This window comes from Hordeum vulgare, chromosome 2H (genome assembly GCF_904849725.1).
Source record: "Hordeum vulgare subsp. vulgare chromosome 2H, MorexV3_pseudomolecules_assembly, whole genome shotgun sequence".
In the NCBI taxonomy this organism is placed as follows: Eukaryota; Viridiplantae; Streptophyta; class Magnoliopsida; order Poales; family Poaceae; genus Hordeum; species Hordeum vulgare.
In genome coordinates, this window is record NC_058519.1 from 661404295 (window position 1) to 661419138 (window position 14844).

The following is a 14844-nucleotide window of genomic DNA, read 5'->3' on the forward strand; positions in this document are numbered from 1 at the left end:
TTTAGTGGCTTGTGGATACAATCTACCACTTTCAAGTCGGGTATAAATTTCTTTAGCCATATCACCTGCCCGGTGGCTTCAAAACATGCTATGAACTCTGCTTGCATCGTAGACGATGCAACTATGGTCTGTTTAGAGCTTTTCCATGAAATAGCTCCCCCTGCGAGAGTGAACACGTACCCAGACGTGGATTTTCTATCATCTCTATCTCCCGCAAAATCGGCGTCGGAGTACCCTTTTATCTCGAGGGAATCAGATCGCCTATATGTCAGCATGATTTCCTTTGTGCCTTGCACATAACGCAAAGCTTTCTTTGCTATCTTCCAGTGCTCTTGGCCTGGATTTGCTTGATATCTACCGAGTTCTCCGGTGATAAAAGCTAAGTCAGGGCGTGTGCACACTTGTGCGTACTGTAAACTTCCAACAGCCGAAGTATACGGTATTGTTTTCATTTCATTGAGCTCATACTGATTCTTGGGACATTGATATTTCCCAAAACTATCGCCCTTGACTATGGGAGCTGATGTGGCTTTGCTCTTATGCATATTATACTTTTGGAGAACTTTCTTTAAATATGCTTTCTGTTAGAGTCCTAAGACTCCATTCTTCCTGTCTCGGTGAATTTCAATGCCCAAAACATATGAAGCTTCACCAAGGTCTTTCATGTCGAAGTGTGAGGATAAAAACTTCTTTGTCTCTTGTAGTAGACCAATACCATTGCTTGCAAGCAAGATATCATCCACATACAAGATTAGGAAAATATATTTCCCATGTTTAAACTTAGCATAAATGTAATTATCCTCAACATTTTCTTGGAATCCAAATCTTTTAATGGTATCATTGAACTTGATGTACCACTGTCTAGAGGCTTGCCTTAGCCCATAAATGGATTCCTTTTAAGGCAACCTAGATCTTCCTTGCCTTCCATGATAAAACCCTTGGGTTGTTTCATGTAGACATCTTCTTCTAAATCACCGTTTAGAAACGTCGTCTTTACATCCATTTGATGTAGCTCTAAATCAAAATGAGCAACTAGTGCCATTATGATTCTGAAGGAATCCTTACAAGAGACCGGAGAAAAGGTCTCATTGTAATCTATCCCTTCTCTTTGTGTAAATCCTTTTGCCACAAGTCGGGCTTTATACTTGTCTACATTCCCATTAGAGTCATACTTTGTTTTGTAGACCCATTTGCAGCCTACTGTCTTTGCTCCTTTAGGAATAATCTCTAAGTCACAAACATGATTGGAACTCATCGATTTCATCTCATCTTCCATTGCCTCTATCCATTTTGATGAGTGAGGGCTTTTAATGGCCTCCTCATATGTGGTGGGATCACCTGCCATGTGGGCCATTTCTATATTGTATACTTTATAATCAGTATAAATAGCAGGTCTTCTTGTTCTATTAGACCTTCTAAGTGCCTCATTGTCGGGCACACTTTCTACTAATTCTTGTTGCACTTTCAATTCATGATCAAGAACGGGTTCAGTCGGCTCCTGAAGGACAGGTTCCGGGTCTTCTCCCGCAGTTGTCATGGTTGGAGTTACAGCGGGTAGTGAGAAAAATGGGTCTTGAATCATCGGAATGGGTGCATGCACCCTTTTCTCCTCAAGATCAATTTTCCGAGCTACCCGGCTCCCCCTCATCATCTCGTCCTCTAAGAAGACAGCATGTCTCGTTTCCACAAACTTTGTGTATCTGTCTGGACAATAGAAACGAAAACCTTTTGACCTATCAGGGTAGCCAATGAAATGGCAACTCACTGTCTTCGGGTCTAACTTTCCAAGATTTGGATTAAACATTTTGGCCTCCACAGGGCATCCCCACACTCTTAAGTGTTGTAGGGATGGCACTCTTCCTGTCCAGAGCTCGTGCGGTGTTTTGGGCACCGACTTGCTTGGAACTCTGTTGAGAATGTGAATGGCGGTTTTAAGCGCCTCCATCCACAATCCCAACGGAAGGTCTGAGTAGCTCATCATGCTGCGTACCATATCCATGAGAGTACGGTTACGACTTTCAGCTACTCCATTTTGCTGAGGCTCGCCCGGCATGGAATACTGGGCAACAATGCCAGTATCTTGCAAGAATTTTGCAAAAGGTCCAGGGACTTGGCCATATGGAGTGTGTCGACCGTAGTACTCCCCCCCACGGTCAGACATCACTATCTTAATTTTTTTATCAAGCTGATTTTCAACTTCAGCTTTGAATATTTTGAATTTATCCAATGCTTCATGTCGGTCTTTGATTGGATAAATGTAACCGAAGCGGGAGTAATCGTCTGTGAACGTTATGAATGAATCATAACCATCCACACTTTTCACCGAAAACGATCCACAAATATCAGTGTGGACAATTTCCAGTGTTCCTGTGCTTCGGTTTGCTCCTTTCTTTATCTGTTTTACATATTTCCCTTTAATGCAATCCATGCATTGTTCTAAGTCAGAGAACTCCAACTTGGGAAGAATTTCATTTTTGATTAATCTTTCTATTCTCCCCGTGGAAATATGGCCCAATCGACAGTGCCATAGTTTCGAGGAGTCGTGAGTTCTTTTTCTTTTCCTTTGATCGTTGTTCGACGAAGTACTTTGTTCATTCACATTCAATACATAGGGCGCTTTTTCACATAGCGATAATAAATAAAGCTCATCATGAAGAAATGCATCCCCAACATAATCATTATGAGACCAAATGGCACATTTGCCATGTCCAAAGAAACATTGATAATCATCTTTGTCTAAACAGGAAACACTTATTAAGTTCCTATTACATGAAGGTACGAAAAGCACATCCCTAAGCAGAAGTTTGAAACCACCGGCTAGCTCCAAGGAGACGTCACCCACAGCTTCAACTTCGGCTTGGACACCGTTCGCAACTTCAATTCCTCTTGAATTTCTTGGCAAAGTTATCGTCGAACTGAATCCCTGTAAAGAATTTGCAACATGAACAGTTGCTCCTGAGTCAATCCACCAAGTAGATTTCATAAACTTTGTATACAAGGATTCATTAACAAAAGAAACTATATCTTTACCTCTCTTCGCCATGAAGGTCTTTAGAAAAACAGGGCAATCCTTCTTGTAGTGCCCTTTCTCCTTACAGTGGACGCAAGTTTCCCTGTCCACTGGAATGCGCCTATGCTGAAAATAGACAGGAGCTTTGCCATTGCCATTTCCATTTCCCTGTGGCTTGGAGGGAGAAGCTTTGTTGGGCGGAAAGCCCTTCTTCTTTTCCTTCACGTAGTTGAGAGAGCCACCATGTGAGGCCTTAATCCCCTCCTCCTCCTGAGTGCACATTGCGATGACCTTTTCTATGTCCCAAGTCTCGGGATGCATGTTGTAGTTGACAACAAAGGTCTCGAACTCCTTAGGCAAAGATGCCATCACCAGGTGGACAAGGAGAGCTGTTTTTATCTCCAGATCCGCATCCATAGGTTTGAGCTTAGCCGTCGTGTGGCTCATCCTAAGGATGTGCTCCCTTATGCCATGGCCACCACCATGGTAGCTCTCTGTCACCAGCTGTTTGATCAACTGGGTGGCATACGTCTTAGAAGAGCTAGTAAACTGACTCTTTATCTTGTTCAACATTTCTTTTGCGGTAGGGCAATCAGCAATTGATCCCACGATAGTGGTCTCAATGGTATTCTTTATAAACGCCAAACATTTCTTGTTGGCATTTAACCATAGCCTGTTGCTGATGGAGTGGGACATCACCTCTTTTTCATAATTTCCTTTCTTTTTGTCCCAGCTCTCATCATCCTCATCAGCCTCTCTGACTGGGTCTGCAGGTTCAGCTGGCTGTGGTTCCTCCAGAACCCAGTCCACCTCTGCAATGCAGAGGGCCATGTCCACCTTCTTCCTCCACTCAGAGTAGTTGTCACCCCTGAGTGTCGGAATTTCCTTGAGGCAGCTCATCAGATGGAAACCTCCTGAAATCACCAAATAAGCGAAGTCAGTACGACAATCATATGCATTAAATAACGTTGGTTAACATAATCATACAATTGCCTATGCATATTAATCTATATTACCGTTGGTCAAATGATAGAAATAAATGCATCACTTTGCAATATGCAATATGACCGTGTGATTAAACAACGTCGGTCAGAATAACAACATGATCATATTTCATATTGCTTTTAGCAGCGGAAAACGTGAAATAAAATTCCATGTGCCTCTTAACTTTACAGAAAATAGTTCTGACATTTAAAGTAAAATTCATGAACTTTATTAATGCTTTTATAAAATTCATGAACTATTCCATTTCTGAGAAAGCTATTTTATTCTCAAAATACTTTCTACTTTGCTTTACAGAAAAATTATATAACAATTCCGTAAATATTCACAGAAACTTTGAACATTTTTACTTTCTATTTTTCTAAACATATTTTCATAGAAAAAACGTCTAGAAAACACTTATATATCTGTCTAAATAGACAGAAATTTAAAATCCTTTAAAACCTAAAAAAGAGCCGGCCCTGGGGCTTTTACTGCTTTTGGCCCGAAGGCCCATTTCCCCTTGCGCGCCCGCAGGTCACTGCGCCACTTCGGCCTGGCCTGGGCCGGCCTGCCTCCCGCCGGCCTTAGAGGCCCGAGCCGCGCCTAGGGTTAGCACAAGGGGGATTCGTCCAGATGGATCTGACGGTCCTCCGTGCTCCTCGCTATGAACAAAAACGGGTGAACCCGGCTGGAGGGAGAAACCCTAAGGCATTTCCCCCATAGCCCACCGCTCTCCTTTTTCTCGTGCGGGGAACAGAGGGGCTCGACATGGGAGGCCGAGCAGCTGTCGGGAGCTTCCCTCGAGCGGCGGCCCTTAGGCCCCACCGAAGCTCCCGCGGTTCCTCTGCCACTCGTGACCGAGCGGCTCCCTCGGATCCACGGCCCGCGCAGCCCCTGACCGCGCCTCTGTACTGGCTGACGGTGGCCGCCGGCGGTGGAATATCCATGCCGCGCGCGCGCCTGCCGAGCCCCCTTGCTTTCGTGGCCTATGCCTTTTGGTGGCCGCCGGTCGTGGTGGCCTAAAGCCCCGCGCCGCGCGCTGCCTAGATTCGTTTTTTCTTTTCCCTTCTCAGAGAGAGTCAGACGCATGGCGCAGTGGCCTCCCCTTTCGCCGGTGGCGCGTTCCCTTGCGGGAGCGCGTTGCCGTCGAGTGGGTTGGCCATGGTGCCACGTTATCATTGGATCCGTAGGACGAATCTTTCTTTTCTTTGCATGTTCCTTTCCCCCCCTTTTTTGTTGTCTTTTGTCGGTTTCAATCCGATCTTTTTTTTTGTTTTTCCTTTCGGATCTTGATCCGTACTTAGCTCCCGAGGGGGTAGGTTCTTCTTCCCCGCACCTCGGCTTGCCAATGCGTGTGGGGATCGAGAGGAACAGGCGCGGCCTTGCGGTGGCGCTTCTTTTCCGACGAGGCCGTAGCCATCCTCGGTGCCTTTCCCATCTAGGGTTCGTGGGGGTAGGGAAACATGCTTTCTTTTCTTTGTACCGAATAAATCTCTGCCTAGTGGCTCAAGATACCAATGTAGAAGCCGTAGATCGACTAGGCATAGATGGATCCGGTGAAACCTTTTACTCACCTAATCCCGAGCCCGAGGAACTCCCTGCTCCGGCCATCGGTGCCGGTGTATTCGTCGGAGATGCGAGAGGAAGGTGTTGTCGTGGGTGGTGCTTCCCGTGAGCACTGCGCTAACCCTAGATCGGAAGGGGATTTAGGTGGGGAGTCTGGCGGCACGGTGAACCTCGTACCGTGCGTCCCGGCCCCCACCACTTTATATATAGCGCAGGTCACAGGAGCCCACCAACCATAACGGGTTGGGCATCCCCGATCAGGATGCATAGATCAAGGGCCCGGTGGGCCATTGGGCCCACGTGGAAGAGATCAACCTAACATATTTCACTAATTACATGTATTATCTCTGTATTCTGCTCGTTTCTTGTACTTCCATTTCTATTGGGTCATAGCCTGATATTTTCCAAATCGTATCAGCCAACACGAAGCGCCCCCAACAGCTACACCCTTCATACTGCTGTCCAGGGTGCAAATGCAAATAGGACGCTTACTGGTTCTAGACAATGGAACGTGTGAACATGTGGATCGCAGCTGGTCCGAGATATCTGTTGCTCGTTTTTGCCAAGATTCATTGCAGATCGAGTCACCAACCTAAATGTAGTGTTCATCATTTTACAGGAGCTATCTACTTTCTTCAAGTATAATAGGGACTGTAACTCGCAATTTAAGACGATTACTTTCTGAATATTTACAGTTTTGTGTTATAGTAAAATTGTAACACCAGCGCGTGGAATGCATACTATTATACCTCCATATATGTCAATCAAAGAGAAGACATCACGCCACCAGAAGGATCCAAACACATGCATTGCTTGCGCTTGTATTTTATTGTAGTACTTGTCCCACACCAATATCACACACGGCACATCTGCTTTGTGCATGAACTTGTGGATGAACTTCAAAAGCAGTGCATGGTTCTGGAATTTGAGGTGGATTACGCCCGTGGCCTCCTTTATTTTTGGGCCGGAAGACTTGGTCCCAAGCGGCCACTGAGCGTGTGTGTGTCCGTGTGCATCTCCGTCAACTACTTTCTGCCACACGCAATGTCTTCTAGCATGATGAAACAGATCGAACAGCTTGTCAGGCAGCTTGAACACACACATCGCGAAGGAGAGGAGTGAAGATAGTGCAGAGTTAACATACTGTATTACACCCTCATAAGTCAGCCAGATCGAGGTGCCGGTCAATCTTCTTTCAATGTCGTCCACTAGTGGCATAGGATCCCTAACAGTAGGCACTCGCGTAAATTAATGCTTTCCTTTATTCTACTATTTTTTTCCTCGTGCCATACTTCGTAGGAATGTGCAAGGGTTTTAGGACTATATTTTTACTTTATAGGGATGCATGTTTTGATACTGTGAAGAACAGATTCTATATGCATTATAATATCTGGTTGTCAATTGCGGATTTGATCGCTTCAGTTTTTTTATTTGTGCTTGCTTAGGCATAACTTTGGTCTTTTATGAATTTTCTATTTGCCGACAAGTATTTTGCGTGTGTGGGTTGGCATTGGCTATGTGCATCCTAGCAATGCAGAGGTTGGGTGTGCTTATTTTGATTGTATTCGCTTTATGCTTCATTTTGAGTAATAGTAGCAAACATGTCCGTGCGTTGTAATGGGAGAAAAAAAATCACCCGCCATACATCACGAAATCATTTGAATTTTTTCACAATGTCGTATGAAAAACAACATGATCAACAATGTATATTGATGGATTGCCAACAGGTCACACTAAAAGTGCATTTGAACAATAGGTGCTTATTGGTCTCCAAGGGTTCAGAAGGCCTGTAACTCTATAATAGAATTTGTAGAACTTCCTTGGACTAAAGACCACACCATCCCAACAGGTGATCCCTTCATCAGAAACCACCGGCTCTAGTGTGATAGCATTTTTTTGGTTCCAGAGTAGATCAAACTCTTGCATTGCTTCAACCGATCGAGAGTGGAAGGTGAAAGTTGGTTGCTGTGAAATTGAGCTAGTGAAATGTCTTCATCGTTCGAATAAGAGAATAGGTGAACAAGAGAGTTCTCGAGAGGATTTCCATCTGTCCATAGTAAAATTGTAACACCAGCGCGTGGTGTGCATACTATTATACGTACCTCGATATATGTCAATCAAAGAGAAGATATCGCGATACCAGAAGGATCCAAACACATGCATTGCTTGCGCTTGTACTTTATTGTAGTACTTGTCCCACACCAACATCACACACGGCACATATGCTTTGTGCATGAACTTGTGGATGAACTTCAGAAGGAGTGCATGGTTCTGAATTTGAGGTGGATTACGTTGTGCCCTCCTTTATTTTTGGGTCGGAAGACTTGGTCCCAAGAGGCCAATGAGTGTGTGTTTGTGTGCATCTCCGTCAACTAGTTTTCGCCACACGCAATGTCTTCTAGCATGATCAAACAGACCGCACAGCTTGTCAGGCAGCTTGAGCACACACACATGGCGAAAGAGAGGAGTGAAGATAGGGCAGAGTTAACATATTGTATTGCCAGTCAATCTTCTTTCAATGTCGTCCACCAGTGGCATAAGATCCCTAACAGTAGGCACTCGCTTAAATTCAAAGGAGCTTTCTATTAATGCTTTCCTTTATTCTACTAATTCTTTTGTCGTGCCATACTTCGTAAGAACATGCAAGGGTTTTAGGACTATATTTTTACTTAGTAGAGATGCATGTTTTGATACCGTGGAAAAACAGATTATATATGCATTATAATAGCTGGTTGTCAATTGGGGATTTAATCGCTCCGGTTTTTTATTTGTGCTTACTTAGCCATAGCTTTGGTCTTTCATGACTTTGCTATTTGCCAACAGGTATTTTGTTTGTGGGGGTTGGTGTTGGTTGTGTGTATCCTGGCTATGCAGAGGCTGGGTGTGCCCATTCTTAGTGTATTCGCCTGATGCTTCATTTTGAGTAATAAAATCTACCTTTTATAAAAATAAAGATTAACAAGTGATGTCACCGCCACCTTGTCGACTCTATGGTGTCAGACTTATCTTGAGAAAGCAGCTCTAGGTTGATAGGAAATAATGATGGCTGTGAGCGCATGCGTAGAGAATTGGGGACACCAAGAGACAAGAGTAAATCCTTCTCTCGTATAAATTAAAGGTGGCCCTTCCACTTTAGCGTAGTTGACTTGACGTGAAATAGACCCAGATAAATTCATAGTAAAAAAGTTGGGTGCTACCTCCAATTCACGAGTGGATGTGTCATTCATCTTTTGGTAGAAGTTTCCCAGTCCCACAAGTTCACTTCACACTTGAGCTTTAATAGATATGTGCTGCAGCATTACGATTTCCCCTAGTTGTTCCATATCGGCTCTAACTAGCTAGGTTTTACGCTCACACAAAGGGACAAAGTTCAACCCGGTTCAGCACGAATGCTATCTAGAGCATGCCATTTCATTCGGTTCATCCTCATGCTGTTCTTTGTCTGCTTATGCCTGCTTTCAAGGGGTTTCACACAGCAGGATTATGTCTGCAACACATACCCTTGCGTCAAAGACCCGCCGTGTCCGTCCAGCTCTACTAGTAAGTATTCATGTTGTATAAGGATTTGACCTTATAGTAGAGCTTCCTAGACCATAGGTGGATCTTTTTCTAGTAACAGTACATGTATTACACGTTATTATATCTTTATTCGGCTCTTCTCTTGTACTAACATTTCTATTTATTCATACCCTGATATTTTCCAAATTGTAACAGCAAGACCGGACCGTCCCCAACAACAACACAGTTCATACCGATGCCTAGGGTGCGGATAGGAAGGTACTGGTTCTAGACAATGGAACGTGTGAACATGTGGATGGCGGCTGGTTGGTCTGAGATGTTGAAATATATTGCACACCTTCCTCCATCATTTTCGACTTTTGGATGAGTTGGTTGATACATGAATTCAATATGGTATGCGAGCCAAAAGGTCTTGAGTTCAAAACCCTACCAACGCAATATTAAAATAAAAAGATTCTGCAACCTATATCGATCCCATGTCTAAGGACTAAATAAGCCTAGACGTGAGGGGAGGTTGAAATATATTGCCCACCTTCCTTCATTAGTTTGGACTTTTGGATGCCTTGATTGGTGAATGAATTCAATACGAGAGACATATGTTGCTCGTTTTCTCTAAGATACATAGCACACCAGGTCATCCACCAAAATGGAGTGTTCATCGTTTGTACATGAGCTATTTACTTTCTTCAAGTTTAATCTGTTCAGTCAACTGTAACTTGTAATTTTTGTTTGTAGAGATATTAATTTCCGTAGCAATTGCAGATTTATCGAGTGTTCTTTAGGGTATATGTTTTGGCCAAAGAATATACGGAAGCCGGTCACAATTTCAATTTCATAGGCAGAAACTTTTTTAAAGAAGGAAGTGCCATGTATCAGCAAACAAAGCCCAGCTCTGCTACGAAGGACACAACTGCTTGTCTATTTGAAAGATGTCTAATTACTTTACTACTACCTCTGTTTATTGATGGAAGAAGCTTTGACAGTTCAAATTAAAGTGCCAAAACGTCTTATATTAACAAATAGAGGGAGTATTGATCATTTATGTTCTTAGAATCTTTGACAAAGATCCAATGATGATCATCTCTTGAACTGAGTAGCACTATACTATTGCAAAGCGACAGACCATATAAAGGCGGAGCACTACAGATGAACAATATAGTAAAACATTACATGTGGATTTTTTTTTATAAAAGGAGGTCAAACCCCCGGCCTCTGCATCAATCGATGCATGCAGCCATCTTATTAATTATTCCACAAAGGTCTAACAAGAGTATACATCAATCCACCCAAAGCCACCACTCACACCTACAAACTCGATAATATGGAGTGCTCTCACTCCACATATCTAAGACCGGTGTTGTTTCCAATCCATCCACATAACGTATCGAGAACAACAGCCGGTGCAGCACACCTAAAACGCACATCTCACGCATACGTTTTACCAGTTGCCATCATCCTCGAACCACTGACCCATCTTCAGGAAAGAGATCCGCATCATCCTTGCCAGTGCAATCATCCGTCGACGCCATCACGGCGCCCAACGGCGCCACCGCCCTGCGCTCAACCGTCCAGCTGCGAAAACTCTGGGAGATCTGCCGTGCGTAGCACCTGCAAACCAGACATGACTCGGCGTAGCACCTGTCGGCCAGGCATGACTTGACAGCTCCACCGAATTTCCGCGCAAGACGAAGCCGCTCCACCTCCTGCCTCAGTCCGTCAGCGCTGCTCCACCAACGATGCTCCCAAGAGAGAAACGGCACCGCAGTACCGCCATCGTCCGATCTGGAATACCAGATCCTAGGGTTTCCCCCGAAGCAGAGCCCACCACCAGCAATCGTTCAGGATCCACACGGTGCCCACCACAACTCAGCCCTCAAGGTGACAACTTCAGGAAGGTCACGACGTCAAGGACGTTGCCGCCGCCCACCGGAGTTAGGGTTTTCACCCGAGAGGGAAGGAGGGAGAGCAAAGGAGCAGATGTATACCGATGTCTTTAAAAAGAAAAACGGCGCCCTTAAGCGTCGTCGTCGGCGAGGCCGGCCTTGGCCAACCAAGGGCTTTTCCCCAATCCGAATCTCCTCCACCGGCTTCACCTGCATGTAGGGCTCCGGCAAACGCCGGCACCGCCAAGTCCGCAGGAGAGAGGCCCACAGATGAGGGCCGGAGGACAGCGGCCAGATCTGGCGCCGCCGGCCGCCATAGCAGCCACCGTCGGCTGACCATCACCAGGTGCACCGCCCCCCGACCGGAGCCGACACCACCGAAACCGTGGCTGCCGCAGACGCGCTCGGCCGCCGCTCCGTACAGGTCGCGCGCCCCGCATCCGCCATGGCAGCCCGGGTGGGCTAGATCCCGCAGCACCAGAGCCCGCGGGCTAACGCCGGCAGAGCCCGAGATCCCGTCACCAAAGCCATAGGGGCCCCGCCGCCGCCATCCCCGAGGCGCGCGCGGCTTCGCCGGTGTCCCCTCCGGCAGCGGCGAAGCGGGTGGGAGGGCGGAGAGGGGGCCGGCGGCGGCGGGAGGGTTCACCCCCGAGTCGCGAGGAGCGACGACGCGGGGGTCACGCCTATATATTCTGGATGGAAAAGATTGTCACAGATCTGTGGATTTTCTGAGAAAATAAACTCATATCCTTGCGCTGAAGTTGTACAAAAGAACCCTATACATACTCTGCATGCACCTAGTCACAAGAGAAATATTGGATGCCATACACACACATAGCTAACTGCATATGCAAGAGTCAGTCAGTCAATCCAGTAGCGTGGGTCTTTGCCTCTAGACTAGTCCAGGCCAGACCGCCGGAGTCCTAAATTTCAATTTTTTTAACACATAGATATAGTTTACAAGATTACATGGAGAGGTTACATGCAAGAGAATATTGGGTGAATGAAAGAGTACTTGAAATCCCCCAGATCGATTAATCTGCCATGCTTAACGCTCCCCAGCTGATTACATGCAGCCAAGCAAGAAATCTTGCCGAGATCGATTTTGACGAACCCCAGATGCACATATGGTACCCAAGACTTCATTTTCATTGGGTTTGAACTAGCTAAAGCAAACTAATAAACTTGAAAGGCTTTGGATAGTACGGATCAGCTATTGAAGAACTCCATGTGAATTTATTGAAGCTTGTCCTTACCGTATAAGTGTTTCCTTAACAGTAATTATTTTAATTATTCTACTATTTTTTATTAATTTCATGCTTATTAGGCATATATGCAAGAGTTTTAGGACTATTTTATGTAATAGAAATGCATATGTGACACTGTTGAAAAATTAGATTACAATAATATCTGGGTAGACTATCCCGATAAAAGTCACAGAAACAAAGGTAAGGACAGTATCCAGGACTTCTCGGGTTAGTCACAGGAAGTAGTGCAAGCGAGTAAAGTATTGAAGGATAGCAATGGATGCATGAGCCAGCGGTATTTCCCGTGGAGAGTTGTGGCACCTACGAATGAACATGTCAGAAGAGAGGATATGACTAGGATTGTCAGAGGCAGTGATATTGCAAACGAGACATGAGGACTTGTGCTCAACATCTCTAGTTGATGGACGATGCACAGAGATATGGTTTCTCTCCTACATTTATAGGATGTCTATGCATATGCTCAATGCACATACATACACAATATCACCTGCTATATTGCTATCACATGAGGCATTCAGACCCGTGAAGAAGTCATGCAGAGACTTTGACTCAGTGTTATGCAGCTCATGGGTGATGGGTCGTATCTCGTATGCTGTCCTTTCCAAGTTTCAAAGTTCCACAAATTCCCAGTCAAAATGTTGGGTGCTACCTCCAATTAACAGGTGGATGTGTCAATCATCTCTTGGTGCAAGTTTCCCAGTTCCACTGATTCCCAGTCCAAAAGTTCAGTTCTACTTGAGCTTTCTCTGATAGGTGCCGCAGCATTGCGATTACCACTGGATAGTTGTTCCTTCTTGGTGTTAACTAGCTAGGTTTTACTCTCGCGCAAAGGGACGAAGCTCAAGCCGGTTCAGAACGAATGCTACCTAGAGCTAGCTATTTGATTTCCTCTCCCCTCATGCTGTTCTTTGTGACCTTCTTCTGCCTGTTCTCAAGGGGGGTTCTGCCGGGCATCGGCGGAACCGGATCGCCTTACAGTAAGTATTCATGTTGTACAAGGTTTTGGCCTTTATAGGTGGTTCTCTGTCTATTACATATTATTACACATTATTATCTCTGTACTATTCTTTTCTATTGTACTTTACATATCTTTTTATTTGTTGCCTGATATTTTCCAACTCGTAACAGCGAAACCTTATCGCCCCCAACCGCGATACTGTCCATACTGTTGCCCAGGGTGTGGATAGAAAGGGTACTGGTTCTTTTTTTTTTTTTTTGAAAAGGAGGAAACGAGCCCCCGGCCTCTGCATCAATCGATGCATGCAGCCATATTATTAAAAATAAACGTAAAATATGTGATGTCCACAAATCTCTGAATCTGAATACAAAAATTAAACAAATAAATTGCCCATCCGGCTCAATTGATAACAGACTACGATGCCTATACACCTAGCCTATTATTAGCACGTCATCCAAATCGGCTGAAGATAACCCGAGCGGCCGTCTTCCATCGGTTGACCCAATATCCATAAGATCCCTGGAGTCCACATGACTCAGTAACGACCACATACGGATCCAGGACGTTGCTCTGAAAATAACCTGCAAAAAGTTGTTGAAATTCTTGCCATTAAAAATCATGTCATTCCTAGTATTCCATATAGCCCAACATAACGCACATACTCCAATTCTAATAAGTTTCGATATTCTGTCGTCGACTTCACTGAGCCACGTTGTGAATAACGAATTCATACATGTAGGTGGAGATATATTAAAAGCTATGTGTAGTGTGTGCCAAAGAAGTTTTGCAAGCGGACATTCTAAGAAAAGATGTTTAATCGTTTCATTTTGCTCACAAAAACAACAATTCACCCTGCCTCTCCATCTTCGTTTTTTTAAATTATCTTTGGTTAATACCACACCCTTGTGTACGAACCACATGAAAACTTTAATCCTTAGGGGCACCTTGATTTTCCATATATGTAGCGATCTAGATATTAGTGCATTATTAATGAGATCCGTGTACATAGATTTAACTGAGAATACTCCGTTGAAAGCCAAAGTCCAACGAATAGTATCTGTCTGGTTAGATACTTGAATCTGCATTAACCTTCTGACCAGATGTAGCCATGTGTTCCACCGTGGTCCAACTAAAGCTCTCCTAAATTGTATGTTAAGAGGTATGGATTGAAGTACTGTGGCAACATAATCCTCTTTTCGTTGGACAATGTTATATAAAGTTGGATATTGAAGAGCTAGGGGAGTGTCTCCCAACCAAGTATCCTCCCAAAACCTTGTTGATGCACCATCCCCAACTACAAATCTTATCCGCTGGAAAAAGGTCACCTTTACCTTCATTAGACCTTTCCAGAAAGGAGAATCCTCTGGTCTAAGTTTAACCTGTGCTAAAGTTTTTGAATGTAAGTATTTATTTTTAAGTATTTGAAACCACATTCCTTCAGTTTCCGTAGATAACCTAAAAAGCCATTTGCTGAGAAGGCATCTGTTCTTGACTTCTAAGTTTTCAATACCCATACCCCCCTGTTCTTTAGGTGTACATATAATATCCCAACGTGTCAGTCTGTATTTCTTCTTGACCTCATCTCTTTGCCAGAAGAACCGAGACCTATAAAAATCTAGTCTTTTTCGAACCCCTACTGGTATTTCAAAAAAAGAC

At 44.5% G+C, this 14844-nt stretch overlaps 1 long non-coding RNA gene across 1 annotated transcript; it reads right to left on the reverse strand.

The window, feature by feature from the left end:
* Window positions 1-2632: 2632 nt before the first annotated feature.
* On the reverse strand, window positions 2633-3117 carry LOC123431357. Its single transcript, XR_006623092.1, has 2 exons — window positions 3031-3117; window positions 2633-2923 (listed from the first exon to the last, which is right to left on the reverse strand). It is a non-coding gene; the product is annotated as an uncharacterized LOC123431357 (long non-coding RNA).
* Between the last annotated feature and the right edge of the window lie 11727 nt (window positions 3118-14844).